The sequence below is a fragment of the Furipterus horrens genome, unplaced genomic scaffold (genome assembly GCF_987537825.1).
Source record: "Furipterus horrens unplaced genomic scaffold, mFurHor1.1.pri manual_scaffold_10, whole genome shotgun sequence".
NCBI lineage: Eukaryota > Metazoa > Chordata > Mammalia > Chiroptera > Furipteridae > Furipterus > Furipterus horrens.
The window spans coordinates 19,231,577-19,252,908 of record NW_028327180.1 but is presented as its reverse complement, the minus strand read 5'-3'; positions in this window follow the sequence as shown (position 1 = coordinate 19,252,908).

Here is a 21,332-nt window from a genome sequence, read left to right as displayed (position 1 = left end):
CTTCATTTCATAGATAAGAGAACTGTTTACTGAGAAGTTACAAAACTTGCCCAAGGTTACACTAGTTCCTGACTGCCAAGGCCGGATTCAGACAGACAGACGCCAGAATGCTTGTTTTTAACCATCACACACTACCTCTGTGAGAACTCAGACAAGCCTGTCATCCTCTTTAAGACAGAATTTCCTCCACTGAAAATCAGGGGGAAGATTAAATCATTTTAGAAAGTTCCCCTTGCTCCAAAATTGTGCAGTTCTGCTCGGGAGGCTGCCTTATCTCTATCAACCACCAGGTGGCGCACAGCCAACGGTGCAATCTGGTTGCCAGGGCTTTAGGGCAAGACCTATTTGCCCCCTCAACCCTCTCTGATGTGGCGTGGGAATGGAGTAGAAACTTGTTCCCAGTCGTAATCGGTGCAAAGCAGCTGCTTCTGCATGGCAGAGCCAAGAGTTTAACCAGTTGGTTTGACTCTCTTGGGCATGCTATTTCCATCAGCTTCATGGCTGCTACTCTCAGTTGCCTTGGTAAGACAGGAGACCTGGAGTCTTCAGCCACCACTTCCTATTAGCTCTTTTGATGCACCTCAATGTTTCCTGCCAATGGTGTGTTAGAATCAACCTTCAAAATAAACAAAGGTAAAGAAGCAGATGCATGCCATACCAAGGTGGATGTTCTTAACCAACGAAAGAGAGGCTCGGTTTCAGCAGCACACCAAACCCACTCTCTGAAATCCCTGAGAGGCCTCTGACCAGGAGCCTCCATTTGAATGTGTAAAAAATATATAAACTGAACTTGGCTTGTGAGGAAGGAGACATGGGTTTGTAATAGCAGCACCGCCAGGGGTTTGCTTCCTGCAGAAATGATTTCCAGTACACAAGTGCCATCTTCAGGGAGAAGAAGTCCCAGAAGCATGGATGGTGTGACCCTGTGCTGCTCTGACAACCTCAGGCATTGAGAAGACACAGAAATTCTCCTTGGTATAGTGACTCTTTCTTGCTGGTGGAGCAAATGAGATTCTGGCTGGCCCAGCCTCGGCCTGCCTCATCTCCATGGTCTGATAGCAATCCTCGAGAACAGAAATGGGCACTGATGGCTGGGGACTTGGGAAGTGAAAGGGAGACAAGAATTTTTCCTTTCCGATGCTCCACATCAGGAGGTGACAGCCAGACAGTGACCATTTCCAAGGAGAAGAGACACAGTTCAAGGAGACAAGCGTATCTATTTCATGCAGGTAGCAGGATCTCAAGTCCCCAAATCATTGTTGGTACCTCTACTCCTACTGCACCAGCCGCTCACAGCCAGTGTCCAGATTCTGAAAGCATCTGTGAAGAGATCTGGTAACTCAGAGAAGTCAGACAAGTTACCCTGGCTAACTGTGAATTCTTTGGGAAAAGTGGTCCAAATGTCTGCTGAAGAGAAGAAAATTATGAAGGTCATTATGCTCATTTAGGACTGAGTTTTCCAACTTAGAGTCCTGTTTTCTTAGTGGGAAATTAAAATATTTCAGTCTCTAAAGGATAATTTTAAAAAATAACATGATATATTCAGAAAGTGTGATTTGTAAAAACAGTTCCCCAAGAATGAAGTTTATCTCCCCCTACAGCTTGGTCACCCAAACAACCCAAGAGCTAGAAATTAGCTCTGAATCCAGCATCAACATGCTTGTTGGGAGCAATTAACACTGAGTCAGGTCCAAGTACATGTTGGGAGCTGATACGACTTTAATCATCTCATCCCACTGTGTGAAGAAAGATGCACTTATATGAGCTCTAGGTCAATGACCGTGGCTCCCACATTTATGAGCTTGGAGTCTTGTCAAGCTGAACAAATAAGATCACACTCAGGGCTTCTTCGGTCCCACCATCTTCCCCAGCATTGACTGCTCTTCCCATGAAATGTCAGCTCTCATCAGCAAAGAGAACAAAGCCAGCCGGAAGATTAACTTGAGGAGAACTAAGACACCATCTGGTGGCCGTTCACTATAAATCTTTGCCTCAGATGCAAATTCCTTGCACAAAGAAGCCGGAGCTTCCAAAGTGATTTGCAGGCTGCTGGGAAGCAGCCCCTGTTACCTGAGAAAGCCTGGGAACACCCAAACTGCTGCAGCAGCACAGCAGGCCTCTTTTTAATTTTTCCCTCCAATTTAAAGTACTTGACTCCAAGTTTCATAACAACATCCTAACGGTGTGGTGCTGGGAGGACGCTCATTGAGGTCCCCACCTCATGGGAAAAAGAAAGAGCCCGTTGAGTTGCAATATTTCACCTCTTAGTTGTGAGGGTTCTTGAAAAGAAAAAAATAGTGCCCTGGGAATCCTGAATTTTTTTTTTTCCACGAATGTTCTGAGGTTAAATAGAAATAAATAAAGACCTGTCCATCAGGCCCTCTCATTTAACACCTTCTTCACTGAGTGAAGACCATTTTTACAAGACTATTGCATTACAAACTTCACCTTCCCCAAGTGTAACCTCTTGTCTTGGGCTCCCTGACCACAAAATGGCCTTTGTCCCCTTTTGTAGATGGCAGTGACTACAGTGACTCTAACCTGACATTTATGGATGGGTAACTACCAGAGCAAGGCTATCCCTGAGCAAAATTCCCAAGCAAGGGCATTCCTCTGCAGGGTCCCTCACCCCCCACCTAGTGGGTGGTCATCCTTCATCCTCTGACCACTTCTCTCTCTAACTCCACAGCAGCCCATTCTAATCAAGGGGGGACGTCTGTGTCCCAATTTTGAAGAGTCTCACTTGTTAAAGTAAAATAGTCTCTGATGTTTTTGTTTTAAAAGGGGCTGCACAAAACCTGCATTAGCCAAACGATAGAATTTCTAATAGTGTAATTTGGGGTTAGGGGTAGTTAAAGTCGGGGAAGGTAACTATAGGCAGTAACCCTGCTTGAAGCCCCTGCTTTACGTACTGGTAAGGCTGGCCCTCCAGGGTGGATCTCTCAGACCCTGACCTCTTGTCTTAAGGAACGAACACCCCTTACCCTAATGCTGGAACCCCCAGCTCTGGCTTTCATCTAGATCAGACAAGTATCTTCACCTCTTCTCTCTCCTCCTGTGGCTGGTAGAGCTGTGTTCAGACTTGCCTGTTCTGAAATAAATAGTTGGGCACTTTCTCAGAAACGGGTACTTCATGTTAATTAACAGGAAGAAGATGAAACAGGAACCCAGCTCAGAAGGGGCCTGTTCACCTCAGGATCAGGAGTAACAAGTTGGGGAGGGGGCAGAAGGCCAGGGTGTGGAGGAAGGGGATGCAATTGAACAGGCAGACGTTTTCTCGGGTCCAAGTTAGTTTGTTTTTTCTTGTCTGAGATTAGAAAAGGTAGAAATGAGAGCAACTCCTTGTTATCACACACGTGCCCGGAACCCTTTTGTTAAAGCTGGAGTTAGTTGGTCACCTTGCATCCCATTCATAAAGGTCAAAGGCCAGGATAACCTTTTGAGGCTGATGGCCTTGAGATCTTGGGGGGCGGGGGAAAGCCCACATTTCTGATGTCAAGAACCTCAGATTTTAAGAATTCCCCATAAGCCATGGACAAGAGAGTTTGTCAAACATACTCAGCCACTGAAAAAGTTGGACAGAAAAATTATGAGGCCAAAGCACTGAACAAGAGGTCAGGAAAACGAGGATGTTATGGGTGGACTTGTAGCCTCAAAAAAAAATATATGTTGGTTTCCTGACCTTTCCCCACACCCTGTCCCAGGCACCTCAGAATGTGACCTTATTTGGAGAGAGGGTCTTTACAGAGGTAATTAAGTTAAGATGAGGTCAACAGGGTGGGCCCTAACACAGTATGACTGATGTCCTTGTACAGAAGGGAAATCTGGAACACAGACACCCACAGGGAGAGCACTGTGTGACCACCTACAAATCAGAGAGAAAGGCCTGGAACACATTCTCCCTCACAGCCCTCAAAAGGAGCCAACCCTGCTGACATCTTAATTTTTTTAAAAGATGCATAAACTTTGAAGACATTTAACAATTTATTGAAGTCAGAAATGTAAATTCTTAATTTTAACTCTAGAAACCCAGGAAGTCCCAGGGAGTCCATTTCCAAGGATTTAGAAAGAATTCCTCGTAAAAGGTGTTACTGTTCCTTTCTTGGTTAGAATGATACTTGGAGCACTTTTGATAACATTTCACCATTTCACCCCTGACCCATTGCCTTGATAAATTAGTCAGCAGCAGCACATGGAATGGTGGGTAGATGAGAGGCTCATACGCACATTCACCTAAATGTAGCAAATAGCACCAGGTTTCCCAGTTAATGAAATGCCGTTTCTTTTACAATCGTGTGGAGCAACAAGCCTTCAGATTCCCATTTTACCCAGTCGGAGAAGAGCCGCGCAAGAGCCTCGGTCCTCACACCTTTGGGAATTTGTCAGGAATTAAAACACTGGCTGGATCATCAGGACAGGACTCCTTAGAGAATCCAAGTTAAAATGTCACAGAAGGTGCTTTACGCTGTTCTGTTCTTTGACGTCTCAAATTCACCTGGCTGGTCACAGTCAGGCAGGTCAAAATGGGATAGAAATTTTGGAACTCATGATAATTTTGTCCACAAATAGGTTAAGATTGTTGCTGTAAAGCATGACAGAAGAACCTGGGCCAGCTATCTGCTCCAAGAAGATGTCAGAGCGGGTGTGAAACAGTGGCAAAAGCCACCACCTTGAGCCTGGTGTGGGGGTGGGGGTTGGGGGGAGGGCTGCCTTGTGAGTCCATCACACAGCATGGCCACCAGGCTCTGGCAGTTGCCGTCAACATGGGCTTCCCATTCCTTCAGTCCCTGAGCATGTGGCCTGGCGGTGACCTTTCTAGCAGGGCTCCTGTGAAGGTCACGAACGCCACCATGAGTCTCCAGCTGGGACCTTCACAGTCTTGGATTACCTTCTACGTGAGCTTGATGCGGTTTCCCTAATATGCGCGGCAGGGGGACAAGACGACCTGGGAATGCTGCTGAACCTGGGCAGCCACGGAGTGCCACGTGGCAGCCCCAGGGGTGGGCAGTGGCCACGTGGCTGTGCGGGGTCCCCAGGTGCAGTATCTCAGGTAGCCGGTCTGTAGCCACACGGTAAGCAACCTCAATGCCTCCACCTTGGCCTGGCCTCTTCCAGGGGCCCCAGGCCTGGGCCAGCTTTCTATGCTGGGTTGCACCTCCACCTTGGGTGGAGCTACCCCAATACCTCATTTTGACATCTAGCCCCCAAGCTGGGAGATCACAAATTTCTGTTGTGTAAGCCACCCAGGCTGTGGTACTTTGTTTACTAGAGAACTAACTCCTGGGAAACTAACACAGCCTCTACCCCTGGGCTTTCTCTGGACGGCTGTCTGGGTAGGTCCCTCCATTGCTCTGGCTAATTAGAAGTTTGGCCCAACATATTCCAGAACCCTTTCCAGCCTGACACTCCAACTCTCTGGCCTCTGGGCCAATAAGCACAAAGAGAACATCTGTCCCTCTCAGAACCTTAAAGAGTTAACGGCCAGAGTCCTTGCTTCAGTGCACCCTGTTCCAAAGACACCGTTTTCTAGACAGCTTCTCCCAGAGATGAGGGTAGGGCAGAGAAATGCTGCCTGATTCTAAAGCATTGTTTAAAATTCTGTATGTACGTTAGGAACTTGAAACAAACTCAAAAAATAAGTCAATGAATAAGCTACGAGGTACTTGTACCTTCCCCACAAGCCTTGATCTTGCCTTGGCGTTCGGGGCACACTATTCTTAGGCGTTATTACTGGATGGTGGTAATGAGGAGCCCACGCCTTTGAACCCACCTTGTTAACCGCATTCTCTGTTCCCGCCTCTTTCCCACAGCTCCCACCCTCGGTTTGGTTGGGTTTTGCATGGGCATACATGTGTGCCGGGTGAGCGCTCTGAGTGTGTTTGGATTGCAGGTGCAGGCTTGTCGGATGAGGAGGTGCAGGGGGGTGGGTGTGGCGAAGGTGGAGGCCAGGGCTGGCACATGCCAGCAACCCCGGGAACATTCCGGTGGGTCTATGGGTTCTTGAAGTCACCTCCTCCTCTGAATACGTAAATCTTTTCCTTTACAAGACGTGAATGAAGTGGGCAGTAATGTGGGAACCAGACTTGAAATTTAACAGGTCAATTACACTGCTTGTTTTGACATTTGATATCAAAGTCAGGGGTGGGATCATGGCAGGACTGGGTTCAACGGGGACAAATCTCAGGCCCCAACTCCAGAGGCCTGCTGGTGTGTAACGCTGCTCACCCGGGCCCAAGCAATGAACTCAGAAAAGGGGTCCTGGGCTGCGGGAAAGACCGTGCCTGAGGCTGACCTAAACTTCTCACTCCAGAACTGGGTAGGGGAAGGGGGGAAGCCTCTGAGGCGCCAGGGAGAGGGGGGAGAGGGGAGGAGGAAGGGGAAAGGATGAGGGCAGGAGGCTCCTGGGAGGCTCAGTGTGTGCTGAGTGACTAAAACAAGGGTGATGTAATGAATAATCTGCAGACTTCCAGCTGCTATAATTTTGTGTGAATAATTCTGATAATGAGCCTTTACTCAGCAAGGGTGGCATCCAGATAAGCAGATTGCTGGAGCTTTCCTGTCAGCGTACGCGCACAGTGCACTCAGCTGCCATCTGACATGAGGTGACAAACTACCGTGACAAACAGGTCCCCGTGGGGCCTGCCTGGGACCGTGGGAGAGACGGTGAAGCAGACCCGTCCATACGAAGGAGCCACCCCCCTGAAGTGCGCAGGGCTTGTTCCTGTCCTCTGGGCTCCTGGGGTGGGTCTCCTCCTCTCCCCTCTGGTGGGGGCTCCAGGCACCCACCATACTTCCCAGGCCAGGAGCAAGGTCACAGGGGGAGAGGCCTTCTCTTGAGGAGACAGAGTTAGACGTTTTCTTTCCTGTAAGGTGTTTTGTGGGAACGGGAGAGAGGTTGTCACAGCAAAGAGATCAAGCTCGGGGTTATTTGTGCATCTCCAAGTCAGAATTCTGGTACCAGGTGCCCTGCGCTCCCCACACTGTGCAGTTTTGGGTTATCTTCCCACCATTACCTCCCTTGGTTTGCTAAGAGGCTCTCCAAGGTCTCTTTGGGGACCTTACTTCCCTCCATTCTCAATCCATGTGGTTAGGGGACTTCACCCCCCACTTCTGGCCCAGAGGGGAGCACAGAGCCCTGGACTGGCCGGGGAGAGTATTATCCCTCCCAGGCAGTGACTGATTCAGGTGCCAGCAAGTCAGGGACAGTTCTGGGACTTTTGTCATGATCACTGGGAAATAGGTGCTCTATTTCTGCTGGAGTTGATAAACCAGTTGGGTTAATCCATCCTGGCCAGAGGCTACCTCTGCCAACTTGGGAGAAGAGGCTGACCAAGAATAAAGCTAACAGAATAAAGCCAAGCAGAACTGAGGGGGGAGGGGGAGGAAAGGGGGAGTGGGGGAGAGTGCACACAAATAATCAAATAGGCAGAAAAGGTAAATCTAATTAAAGGCTCCATGGGGTGTACTATATACTATTCCTATTCTTATAACGTCTCTGTAGGTTTGAAATTATTTCCTAGTTGGTGTTGTTGACTTTAAGATGCTGGGACCTTGCCTGGGGACAGTGACTCCTACCCACTGGGCACTTTGCTGGATGGCCCTTCCTATCCTGCCAGGCCCTGCTGTAACCATAGGAGCAGCACATGAGATGGCTTTCCACATGGATTGGTAGTTTTATCAAGTAGAATTTAATCCTTCCCCCTCAGGAGGATTATTTTGGATAAGCCATTAAAATTATTAATTAAAATGTTAGTGTCTGATGGCCTTTATTCTTGTTGATGAGAAGTCCCTCCGAGCCCAGGGATGCCACGCCGCCTCTCCTGGCTGCCCTGTTTAATCCAGACGAAATCCACTCTGCATTCCAGCCTGTGCCTGAGGAGCCCTCGAAAGGTGGGCACCAGATTAAGGAGGAGGGACATGTGATGACAAACTCCAAGGTAAGGGGGGACTGGACATTTTGGACTGAATATTTGGAGCCTCTAGGATGTGCAAAGGAACTTTGGTAAAGTATGGACACCATCCTCAAGCAGTTTACAATCTGAAATGAGATAGTGAGAAACACACAGAAAGCTACCTACTCCTAAAAGGTATATTTTAATAGGTCCCCGGGTGAGAAATATCACCAGGCAATGAGAATGAATGGGCTCATTAGTGAAAAACAATAAGGACTCCAAATATTCAGAAAAGACAAGGGTCTCTGTAGGTGAAGACATCTGAGGAAGCTTTGTGGAATGAAGAGGCAAGACTGAGATCGAAGACGGAGATGATCTGCATACAGAAGTGGGGGTTCCAAAAGGGGAGGACGCCATGAACTAGACCATGCAGAGGAGAATGCTCAGGCCTATTTGAAGTACAGTGAATGGACTGCTTTGTCGGCAGCTGAGGGTTTGGGAAGGAGAATCAGAGATAAGTTTCTTTGAGTAAATTGGTAATGAAGATCCAAAGCTTTGAAAACCAGCAGCTTAGGCTTTGTGGATGATGGGGAATCAAAGGAAAAGCCTTTGGAGCAGGATCTGGGGGTAGGAAAAACCCTTCAGAAGCTCCTGACTACTAGAGCCCATTGATTTGTGCCTCCTGTGATCCAGGTTCTTTATATGCTAACCTCTGATCCACAGAAAACCCCAGTAAGGCAGATATGATCACCTCCGCACTGGCATGCAGGACTATGATTCCTGGGAAAGGCAAATGCTTTGCCTGGGAGCGTGCAGGCAGGGACAGAGCCGTGCATCAAACTGAGGCCTGTCCAGGCTTCAGGGTGGGGCTCCCTCCTGTCGTTGCAGGGACAAAGAGCCACAGGGCCCGAAGCGGGGCAGTGGCAATGGACGTGAAAGGAAAAAGCAACATGTGGGATAAACGAGAAGGAAAAACTGACAAGATTGGGTGAACAGCTCCACTCACTTGGTGACTGCAAAGGAAGTTAAAGAAAGCTCATTCTGTTCTTCAAGCAAGAACATACTGCTTGCTACTATGTGCTAGTTATTTGGAGAAAGGAAAAAAAAAAAAAGAATTACAATCTGGTCTGTGTACCCCAAAACATTATAGTCTAGCATAAGATGTTATAAAGGTACACGAATATATGTAATATGGGAAAGAATTAAATAGACGCTTTAAGAGTGAAATAGATCAAGTGCTGTAGATGGTTAGAAGGGAGAAAATCAAAGTGGGAAAACTAAGCATTCATGGAAGAGAAAATATAGTAGTCCCTCTCTATATCACGGTTCATTTATCATGGCCTCACCGTATTGTGAGATTTTTAAAAAAATTATATTTAATTATTTATTACGGACTTTTTGCTATATCATGGGATTTTGCAGTACTGTATAGTAAATACTAAAATACATGTAAGGTTCCTACTTCGCGGATTTTCACCTATCGCGCGGGGCATCTAGAACGTAATACCCACGATAAGTGAGGGATCACTGTACTTGATCTGGGCTTCTAGTAATGGAGGCAGCTGTGAATCGCCGAGGTAAGAAGCAAGGGGAGGATAATATAGATCGGTGATTTTCAACTTTTTTCATCTCATGGCACACATAAACCAATTACTAATGTTATGTGGCCCACCCAAAATATTATTTTTTGCCGATCTGACAAAAGAAAACAGGTATCATTTTGATTCATTCACTCCAGGATGCTATTGTTGCGTTGGCTGTTGTCACTTTTTCACTTGACAATCTAAGGGGAAAGAGGTTGGTGCACCTGACTGAATAGTCAGGTATTGCATGTTTTAAAAATTCTTGTGGCACATGGGTTGAAAATTGCTGATCTAGATCCAATTTTCTCAACCTTGGTAGTATTGACATTTTAAGCCAGGATAATTCTCTGCTGTGGGGGCCTATCCTGTGCATTGTAGGATGTTGAGCAGCATCTCTGGCTTCTACCCACTAGACATCTCTTCCGGTCTGACAGTCAAAATCTCTCTCCAGTCATTGCTAAACTTCCCCTGGAGGGCAAAATCGAAGTGGAAAGAACCACTCTTCTAATTTAAGAGAACGATGTTAGAAAGGGAGTATATTTGAGGAATAACAAAGCATCTGTATCAGCCTATTTCAAAATGTGTTCCTGGGAACATTAGCATCTAGTGAGATATGTGACAGTCCCTTAAATAAGATTCATAGTCAAACAACATTGGGAAATACCACATACTTTCTCGCTCAATTGAAAACTCACAGTGTACATTCGAATAGTAAGAGCTTTGAGAGAGTATGCAGAAAAGGTAGCTATCATTGGTTAATTATCAAAGAACTTTTTTCTTTTCTTTTTTTTAAATCAAGGAACAAGTATTAACCTCCTGAAGGGCACTATTGTATTGCCTCACACAACTTGAAAATGATGGTATATTTGACTGATACACAGAATGAATAGATTCAAAGCTGGAAAAACACAGATAAATCCTAGAACTAGATTCAGAAGGCTGAATTTTACTTAGTTTACATTTCGCTTAGAAATCTGAACTTCATTTAGACAACAGTAGGGAGGTAGCCAGCAGGTAACATAAATAAAACTGTTTTGGATATTCATTCAACATATGTTAAGCAATATGAATCTAGTAGCAGCAAGCCAGATAGATTAGAAGATATAAAAACAGGAATGAAAGTATATTGCACAAGTAATGCATAGCAATGATGAAAGGAGGAGGCACATGTAAAAAAACATTTTAGAGATTGTAGAAGAAGAGGGGCCACCTACTAAACCGGACCAACTCAGAGGAGGCCTGCATGGCAGCCTTACAAACTCAGAGACCTACAGTAACTGCAAAGGATGGTCTGAAATGAAAATATGTTAACTAAAAACTGTTCATGGCAGGTAGTCACGTCCTAGGCTGGTATTTTTCCCTAACAGAGGTCAATCTTTACTTTAATCCAGGCTGTGTCTTTTTTGCATCTAAGATAACATACCTTTGGAATATCAAGATAATTTCCTTTTTCCGGACCCCTGAGGGCTCAACCTCAAACCAGAGCAAGAGACCACCCCATCTGAGCTCCTAACTGTCATGTTCTTCTTCTGCACCCCATCTCTCTGTGCTGTAAATGTTCATCGTTAACTATGGCACATCCGCCAATGCAAAAGAAGTATGTGTCTCTCTGTTTTATTTTTTGTCTAATCCCAGAGATTTCCCTGCTGTGCTTTCTCCTGCCTCCCTAATGTATTTCATGTAACCCTCTATATCTGCTCCTTTGATTGTAGTGTATAAAATAAGGTGTAAAGGTGCCTTTCTCCGGAACATTATCTCAACTTGTTGAGGTTTTGCTTCCTTGCAATGGTCATCACTTTGGCTCAGATCGTCGTCGTCGGCAGCCGTCCGTCTCGAGAGACGATGGTGTAGCTTCTTAAGAGTCTATCTGCACCGCCGAGAATGGCTGTGCAGTCCGACTCGGGAGTGACATGGTATCTGTCTCCTCCTGTGTTGAATCGACATCTTGCGATGACGCTGAAGCTACAGAGCCTGGGCAGGGTAATATGGAGGGTCTGCTGTTGCCCATGCAGCAGACCCCCCCTCTCTTCGCAGCTGAAGGGTCCAAGGGAAAGACGGAGTCGATACAGCTTGGGTTCAGGTGCGCCGCAGATAAACTCACAAAATTCTCTATAGGTTGAAATGTTTCTTATGTTGACAAGATTGACAGAACACTGTGACTTGTTGGAGGGTGGAACAAGAAGATGAAGGAGTCAGTGATGACTACAAATTTTTTAGGCCTCAGTTACTGGGAGCTTCTTGGTACCTTGAACAGAGAGAGGATGATCAGGAAAAGAAGTTTATTTGGGGAGAAACTGTCTTATTTTGGATGGGTTGTTTTTGAGGGGTTAGTAGGACATCCAGAGACAGATGTCCGGTAGGCAGCTGGAATTAGGAGTTAAGAGGGAAAATGGAACTGGAATTAAATATTTGGAAGTCATTTCCTTTTAGGTAATAAAAGAAGTTGTGAATGAGGCAGTTAAAAAGGAGGAAAGAACGGGGAAAAAAAGAAAAGAGGAGATCGTTCAGAACAGAGTCTTGGAGAACATCAGCTCTGAGAGAGTGGAAGAAGGAGGAGGATGTAGTGAGGGAAATTGGGATTGCCTGTTGGAAAAGTAGAATATCTGAGAAAAATGTTAAAGAAGCCAAAAGGAGAGGAAGTGTCAAGAAGCAATTGACCGTGTTACAAAGAGGTCAAAGAAGAGCACACGGGAAGAGGCCACTGGGTTTCAGACTTAGGTCAAAGGAAGCTATTGAAAAGGGTCTCTGTAAAGTAGTGGGGCTAGAAACGAAATTTCAGAGAATGAGTGGTTGATAAGGAAGTTAAGAAAATGAATACAAATTACTCCTTTGAAAAGTTTACTGTCATAACTACTTAGAAGTAGTAGTCATTGTAGGCATCGAAACAAGATTTGTTTGTTTATTTGTTTGTTCCGGGATGGGGAGATTTGATCCTGTTTATTGGCAAACACTAAGGAACCAGAGCAGGTTAAGAGAGTCCAGAAGGAGGAGTGGTAATTAATTGGGCAAGGCTTAGGAGGAGTCAACTTAGATGAGATGAAGGTCAGAGATTCTATGACAAAAGAGGAGAAACATGTCTTCCTCTGTATCAAGAGTAAAGGAAGAGAAGATAGATAAGAAAATAGAGAAATCTTGAGGTGGAGGCCTCAATAAATTCAAACCTCAATAAATTCAGAGATCTAGGTCATCAGCTGACGATGAGGGAGGCAGGGATGGGATCAAACATCTGAGGGTGTAGGAAATAGTTAGGGGTTATGAAGAACATGAAGAGTTAAAAAATGATGGCTAAAAGGCTATCCATGCTAGAATAGGTACTTGAATTTGCTCCATGGACTGAAAGCCAACGCAATTAGTATAATTTGGTAACCTCCTTTTCTTTTCTTTTTTTTTTTTTTGAATGCTCAGCAACAGAGAAAGTGAAAAATGGACATTAAAAACAGATCTACAGGTGATCCAAACACTGGTGTTATCAGCAGGGACTTTAAAATAACTAATCAGCCCTGGCTGGTGTGGTACAGTGGGTTGAGCACCAGAATGTGAATGAAAAGGTTGTCGGTTTGATTGGGCCATGTCCCCAGTTGGGGACGTACAAGAGGCAACCAATCGATGTGTCTCTCCCTCTCTTTCTCCCTTCCTTCCCCTCTCTCTAAAAATAAATAAATAAAATCTTTAAAAAAATAAAATAACTGATCAATATGATCAAGAAAATAGATGACAAAATGAAAAATTTTATGAAAGAATTGGAATCTATAAAATTAACCATGTTAACTAAACTTATTGTGGTAATCATTTTGCAGTATATACATATATCAAATCATTATGTTGTACACCTAAAACAAATACAATGTTATAAATCAATTACATCTCTATTTTTAAAAAGCAACCAAATGAAAATGATCGAACTGAAATAAAACTGAAATTAAGAACTAAGTGAATGGGTCTAATAGCAAATTAGATACAGCTGAAGAAAAGATTAGTGATCTTAAAGGGAGTTCAGAAGAAAACATTAAAACTAAAGGAAGGAGATCAAAAAAGATCAGAAAATATAGGAAAGAATGTAAGAGACAGATAGGACACGATGTAAAAGATCTCATGAGCGAGTAATGGGAGTCCCAGGGGGAGAAAAGAACATCAACCAGAGTAATATTTGAAAATAATAGCTGAAAACTTTCTGAAAGTGACAAATGACAGCAAGCTATAGATCCAAGCTTTGCAAACACCAGGAAGAATAAATTCATAGAAGACTACACCTTGGTACAACATAGTAAAACTGCTGAAAACAAAATACAAAGAAAAATATTAAAAGCTACATATTATTCCCAAAGAAGCTACAGAAAGAGTGACAGTTAACATTTTATCAGAAACAACAGAAGTCAGAGACAATTTAATAACCTCTTTACTGGGCTGAAAAAGTAAATAAATGTCCTAGAATTCTATTCCCAGCAGAATTATTCTTCAAAACACAAAAATTGATATGTCCAAAAGAAAGAATAGATAAATAGATTTTATTTATTTATTTTTAGAGAGAGGGAAGGGAGGGAGAAAGAGAGGGAGAGAAACATCAATGGGTAGGTTGCCTCGCATGCACCCCCAACTGGGGACCTGGCCCACAACCCAGTCATATGCTTTGATTGGGAATTGAACCAGCAACCCTTTTGTTCACAGACTGGCACTCAATCCACTGAGCCACACCAGCCAGGGCCAGGGTGAGAGATATTAACATACCTGTTTCAGAAACTGATAGAATAAGTAGACTGAAGCAAACAACAGCAAACCAGGAAAGACACAGAAGATTTGAAACACATAATTCACAAATTTGAACTAACTTAAATGTTCTAAATACTATACCCAACAACTGCAGAATAGATATTTTTTGATGTTTACATAGATCTTTCACCAAATTGAACAAATGCTGGACCACAGAACAAATTCAACAACTTCAAAGGACTGAAATCATAGATTTTGCCTATGACTTAAATAGAGTTAAGAAATCAATAACAAAAAGTAAGTTGATCACTCCCCAATATTATCATATTAGGTAATGCACTACTAAATAAACCATGGGTCAAAGAGACAATCTCAATGGAATTAGAAAGTATTTAACTTATAGATAATAAAAATATTGCATAACCAAACATGTAGGATGCAGCTAACATCACCAGGAAAATGTACAGTCTTAAAATGAATAGCATAGGAGAAAACACTTGAATAGTAAAGAAGACTAAAAATTAATGATCCATTCAGCTTAACCTATGTATAAACTATGAGAATTAGTAAGTAAATTAATGAAATCTGCTGGAAACAGGATCAATACACAAGAAATATTTAGAAAATTAAGTTCCAAACTTGAAACTATACACAATAGCATAAAAAAATTCAAATACTTTAGAATAATTCTAACAAAAATGTGCAAGGTCTCTATGCAGAAACTATAAACATAATTTAAAGATGTTAAAGGAAATTAAATAAGTAGAGGGGATATACCATGTTTGTGGGCGGAGCACATAATATTTTAAAGATACCGATTTCCCCAAAATCAATCCAGAGACTCAGTGTAAACCTCAAAAATATCCTGGCACGATTGTTTGTTTTTAATGTAGAACTTGACAAATTGTTTTAAATTATATGTGGAAATACAAAGAGTCAAGGGCCAAGAATAGCCAGGACGATCATGAAGAAGAACAAAGCTGAAAGGCTTACAAAAGCTATCCCAAGGGAACATGGTGCTAGGTGATTAAGAGAGTATGGTATCAGCATGAGAGAAGACTAGATTGATGGAACAGAATAGAGAACCAGAAACAAACCAACACGAATAATAACAGAGATGATACTGTAGCACAGTGGGGAAAAGAACAGTCTTCTTAATAAGTGAATCTGGGTCAGCGAATATCGATATAGAGAAAACCTCATCTTAATCTCTAACTCACATGATTGAAAGGAAAATCCAGCTGGATTGTGGATCTAAATGTGAGAAGTAAAACAATAACACTTTGAGATGATAACACAGGAGAATCATTTTGTGCTATCAGGATATGCAAAGATTTCTTAAACAGGACATGAAAGTCACTAATCATAAGAGAAAACACTGATAAATTAGACTACATGAAAATAAAGAACTTCTGTTCATCAAAGGATACCATTTTAAGAGAATGAAAAGGCAAACCACAGACTGGAAAAAAAGATATGCAACATATATTTCTGACAAAGCACTCATTCAGAATGAATAAAGAAGTCCTTTACATTACTAAAAAAAAAAAAAAAAAAAAGAAGAAGAAATGCAAAAGAAAAAGGGGTCAAGAAACTTAGCAGGCAGATCACTAGAGAATATTCAAATGGCCAATACACACCTCAAAAGGTGGTCAGCCTCATCATTCACCAGGGAAATGCAAATTTAAGCCACAATTAGATACCACTCCTTAACCACCAGAATGGCTAATAGTAAAACAACTAAGTGTTGGTGAGGATGTGGAACAACAAGAAGTCTCATACGCTTTTGATGGGTATGCAAATTGGTGCAACAAATCTGGAAAACTGATAGTCTCTTCTAAACCTAAATATATGCATACATTATAACCCAGCAATTCTACTCTTAGGTATATATTCAACAGAAGTGCATACATGTGATCACAACAAAGATGTTTAAAATGTTTCTTATGGTAGTAGCCATAATAATAAAAAACTAAAAACCACCCCAGTCCCTCAACATTAGAGCAGATAGTTATAACAAATTTACCCAATAAATGTTATCAAGCATTGAAAACTAATTAAACATTGTTCTCTGCAATAACACAAATAATTTTCATAAAAATAATATTAAACAAAAGAGATCACATACAGAATAATACATATTGAACAGTTCAATTTATATAAAGTTCAAAAACACTGGCAACTACCTCACACGCATTAGGGTGGCTACTATTTAAAAAAAAACATAAAATAACAAGTGTTGGCAAGAACATGGAGAAATTCAAACACTTTTGGTGGGAATGAAAAAGGATGCATTCACTATGGAAAATAATATGGTGGGTCCTCAAAAATTAAGAATAGAATTACTATAGATGCAGCAATTCTACTTCTGGGTATATGCCCAAAAGAATTGAAAGCAAGATGTTGAAGAGATATTTGCACACCCATGTTCATAGAAGCACTATTTACAATAGCCAAAAAGTGGAGGCCACCAAGTATCCACTGACGGATGAACGGATAAACAAAGTGTGGTCTATATATACAACGGAATGTTATTCAACCATGTCAGTGAAGGAAATTCTCCTACATGCTACAGCATGGATGAATCTTGAGGATATTACTCTAAGTATAATAAGTCACAAAAACACAAATACTGTACAATTCCACTTAGGTGAGACACCTAGATTAGTCAAATTCATAGAGACAGGAAGTAGATTGGTGGTTGCCAGGGGCTGGGAGGAGGGGGAAATGGAGAGTTCTTGTTTAATGGGCATAGAGTTTTAATTTTCAAAATAAATGAGTTATGGAGATTGGTTGCACAATACATGAATGTATTTAACATTACTGAACTGTACACTTAAAAATGACTAACAGAATAAAATTTATGTATATTTAACTACAATTAAATTTTTTTAAAAATAAATGAACAAAGCCAAAATGAATATGGTGATTGATATCAATCAGTCCAGTGGTCATCACAAGTAACCAAAGAAATGCCAATTAAAACTATTATATAGGTGGGTTTTTCAGATTGGTAAAGTGTAGGAAGCACCTCAGAGCCTGGTGTAGCAAGTGTATGAGCAAATGGCCACCATTGTACTCTGATGTTGAGATTATAAACTGCAGGGCAGAAAAATAATCTGTATCAAAATTTAAAATAAAGTTTCCCTTTGAGGCAGCCATTTAATTTCTAGAAAGTTACTTTTAAGTAAATGATGAGCAAAAAGAAAAAAAAATCCATTGCATTATAGCTTATGATAGTAAAATATTAGAAAAACTAAATGTGCATCAGGTCGGATATAATACGTTATAATACATACAGTGAAACACATGCACACACCCATCTGGGAAAATGTTCACCAGATCCTAACGGTTGCTATCTCAGAGTGGTAGAGGTTAGCTTTCTTTTTAATACTTTTAATGTTTGAATTTTTGAATGAGTAATACGATAAGAAAAATCAATGTTATTCTTTGTTGAAAAAAAGAAGGTCAAGGGACAATAATCTGAAAACTCTGGTCTGTTTTAGTCACAGGCAACACTTTCACATTCTTATGCTGCTTGTCATATTTTCCATTCATTCTACTGACCTCCCATTGAAACTGCAAATCACACTGAGAAGCACAGGATGGGTGGGGCTCCCTGGGGTTTAAGTTCACACTGAGTGGCACCCTCCAGCTGCCTCCACAGCGCCTGAGAAGCGTTCTCTCTCTGCACCATGCATATCGCAAAAGATTAGGTTGCTTCACTTGAACTGAAATGTTTGCCTTCCCCCAGGAGCTGAGTCTGTGCCTCCTCCTCTGAACCCCCTCGGGAGCAGGAAGTCAAGGCCTTGTTTTTCCTGTTAGGAGTGGTTCAGCCATGGCTGGGTGCTTTGCATTTCTATAGGCCTTTCACTAGGAATCTAAGAGTTTGGAGCCATTAATCCTCACTGCAAACTCTGGAGACACACAGCGGGCCAGGAAGGGACTGGCTGACTTGTGTTTTAGGGGAGTCATAGTATTCGGCAGTGACAAAGTGTTCTCCTAAAAGAAGTTTGAAATGTTCAGTTCTGCCCAGAATCCCTTTTCCATCGTATTTGCAAATCTTACAGAAATAGTCACAATTTTAATCTTAATCAGCAGCAAGGAGATTGGGAATTCAGCAGAAGGAGGCAAGCGAGAGACGAGAGGAGACATCTAGGATGCGGGCCCCACAAGACACTGCTTCCAGGAATCACCCTTTTCCAGTCCAGGGTTGTGCATAACACTGACTAAGAACTTGAAGAACTGGAAATTATGACTTTCTCTCAGGTGGCTCCTGCCAGTATAGGCATTTCAATGTGCTCAACATTCTTTGCAAGGGGTCGATTGTGATAGAATTCCTACCTTTAATGGTAACTGGAGATGCTCCGAGTACTGTCCCCAAAGCCTCAAAAATGGGCACAAGGACCTAACTGCAAGAACCCTTCCCCAACCTGCCAGCAAAGCTTTTCCTTAGAAAACACAGTCCAGGAAACCCGGAGTCACGTGGATACCTCATGCCAGTTCCCCACTCAGGCAGGGCACCTCCCACTAATCTGGAAGTCTGGTTATAAGCCAAGGGGAACTGTTACATAACTCTGAAAATTTAAGCTTTGGAAAACACACACGTATATCTAAACAAGGGCCTGGTGAAAAGGAGCAAACCACAGCACTAGATCCTGTTTCCTATTTTATTGCCCCCCAAAGCAACTTAATTGTATTACCCGTTACCTCTCCCCGTCTTCCTGGCTGCCCAAATGGCCATGCCATCCCACTAATTAAAAAGTCTCTGCTGACTTTTAGGGCCCTTCAATGGAATCCCCTGGGTGCAAATGTAAGTGAAAATTCTTGTAAATGCCCATCGTACTCTTATCTGCATTTCTTCCTCATGACCCATACTGAGGGCCACATCTCCCAGCCCCAGGGAGTGAAGGTGGCTTTTTCCTGAAGACTGTGTGCCTGTGAGGGTCAAAGGCACGAAATAAGCACCCCTTCCCCTCCATTTCGCGGGAGTTTGAGAGCTGAGGCTGGGCCAGAAGGTCAAGTAATGAATGGCCTGATAGGAGGTGAGGGACAAACTGAGAGGGGAGGACCAGGCCCCAGGGACAGCGCCCCTCCCCCTCCCCCAGCTTTGGGCTCTGTGCTTCTTTCTTCTGTCACGGATTGTTACAGGCCAGGGGCTAAGGAGCAGGAGGCTGTCAGATCGCAGCTTCTCCAGGTGGGTGCAGAGAGAAGGGAAGGAAATGAACTCCTGCGGCTGAGAGGAAGGCAGACTGGGCCTCAGGCTAATCCCTGTGGGAACTGTTCACTTGGGGAAAGCTGGGCAGGAGTCCAGGGGTCAGGGCCCTGGGTGCTGTCCCATGAGAGACAGAATTCCAACACCCCACCCTGCCCTGCTCAGTGGGAGACAGCTAGGAACCAGAAGGGGCACTGTCCCTGGGAGCGCTCCAACAACAGGCAGCGGCTCTCTCCAGTCACTTTGGCACAGCTGACGCCAGGCCCCAGGGCCCGGGTTCTGTCCAGGAAACTTCTGGCGGAAAAGGCAGGGGGTTTAGCTCAATGTCAGTTGGGGCCTCTGGCTTTGACAAGATGAGAAAAATGAAGACAGTGCAGTGAGATTTTTGAAAAGCTAAATGTAGGTAATGTAAAGATTGTTCTTATTCTAATTCTGTGTCCAGCCTAACGTTCTGATTCACTGTTCTGATGGAGCCACTAGGTGATCTTTGTTGCTGTTTTTAAAGGCCTGACTGGCCAACTTGTCCACTTTTTTCCTTTTGATTTTATTGGCCCATGAAAATCCAGACTTTAGAGGGGAAAAGCATCCCAGGGCATGTTTTTTGGCCCTTTTCTCCTGTGATTATTCTACCTGTGTCTTATTTCATAGTATGAACACCTAACATTCATTTCATGTAGTCAATCAACAGACATTAAGTAAGCATCTACTATGTGCTGGATAAACTTTATTGAGATGTGATGTTTAATTTGGGAGATAAAAGATTTTGACAATATCAGAAATGAACAACATAAAACAAAAGTATTAAATGGGTATCCTATTTATCTCTGACACATTTAATCCATGAAAAACTTAACCATGCTTTAGCCACTCTCATTTTACTAGTCAGCTACCATCAAGAAACTCTCTTTGATCATGAAGCCTAGTTTTATTTTTGTAGCAGAATTATTATTTTAAAAATCATGAACCTAAATCCTCCCTAAATTGAAGTGACTATTGCTGTACTCACTGTCCTTTCTTTCAGCTTCTATCTAGATTTGCCACTCCATGAAGTCCATGCAGTAAATGAATGTGGTAGAGACTTCCAGGGACTGGGTTTCAGGCTCACTTGTTACTACAGCATAACCTAACCTATCCTAACTCATCCAACCTTCCTAGTTTAAACTTCTTTCCCTTTGAGTGCTGAGTAGGGTCACCTAACACGTGGATGAAGTAAGTGTTGCTTCTAGTGTGTGATTTGAAGGTTTCACCCCTAAGCACTTCTCTCTTTGTTGTCTAAGTTTCTACCTTAAGTGATTTGAACTCAGGCCTCTTTAAGCTTCCCTCTCCTCGGCTGTGATGTGGAATAATAACAGTTCCTTTCTCACAGGGCTGTGCTGAAAAACATGTGATATAATTTGAACAAGTCACTTAACACAGAGCCTGCCACACAGTAATAATTCAGTGGTGATGATGACGCTGCTGCTGCTGATGACGATGTATTAGTTTCCTAGGGCTGCCATAACCAAAGGCCACAAACTGGGTGACTTAAAACAACAGAAACTTATTGTCTCACAGTTCTGGGGGCTAGACGTTTGAAATGAAGGCCATGGCAGGGTTGGTTCCTTCTAAGGGCCATGAACAAGAATTTGGTCCAGGCCTGTCTCCTGGCTTTGGTGGTTTGTTGCTCAGCAGCTGCTGCGTCAGTTTCTGCCTTCATCATCACCTGGTCCTCTCCCTGTGTGTCTTCTTAGGACACTGGTCACGTTGGATTAGGGGCCCACCCTACTCCACCACAACTTTGTCTTAACTTAATTACACATACAAGGACCCTATTTCCAAATAAAATCACATTCTGAAGTATTGGGTGTTAGGACTTCAGCACACCTATTTTGGGGGGAACCCAAGTCAACCCATAACACAAAGGATATGATTTTGTCTGTATTACTATTACTTTTA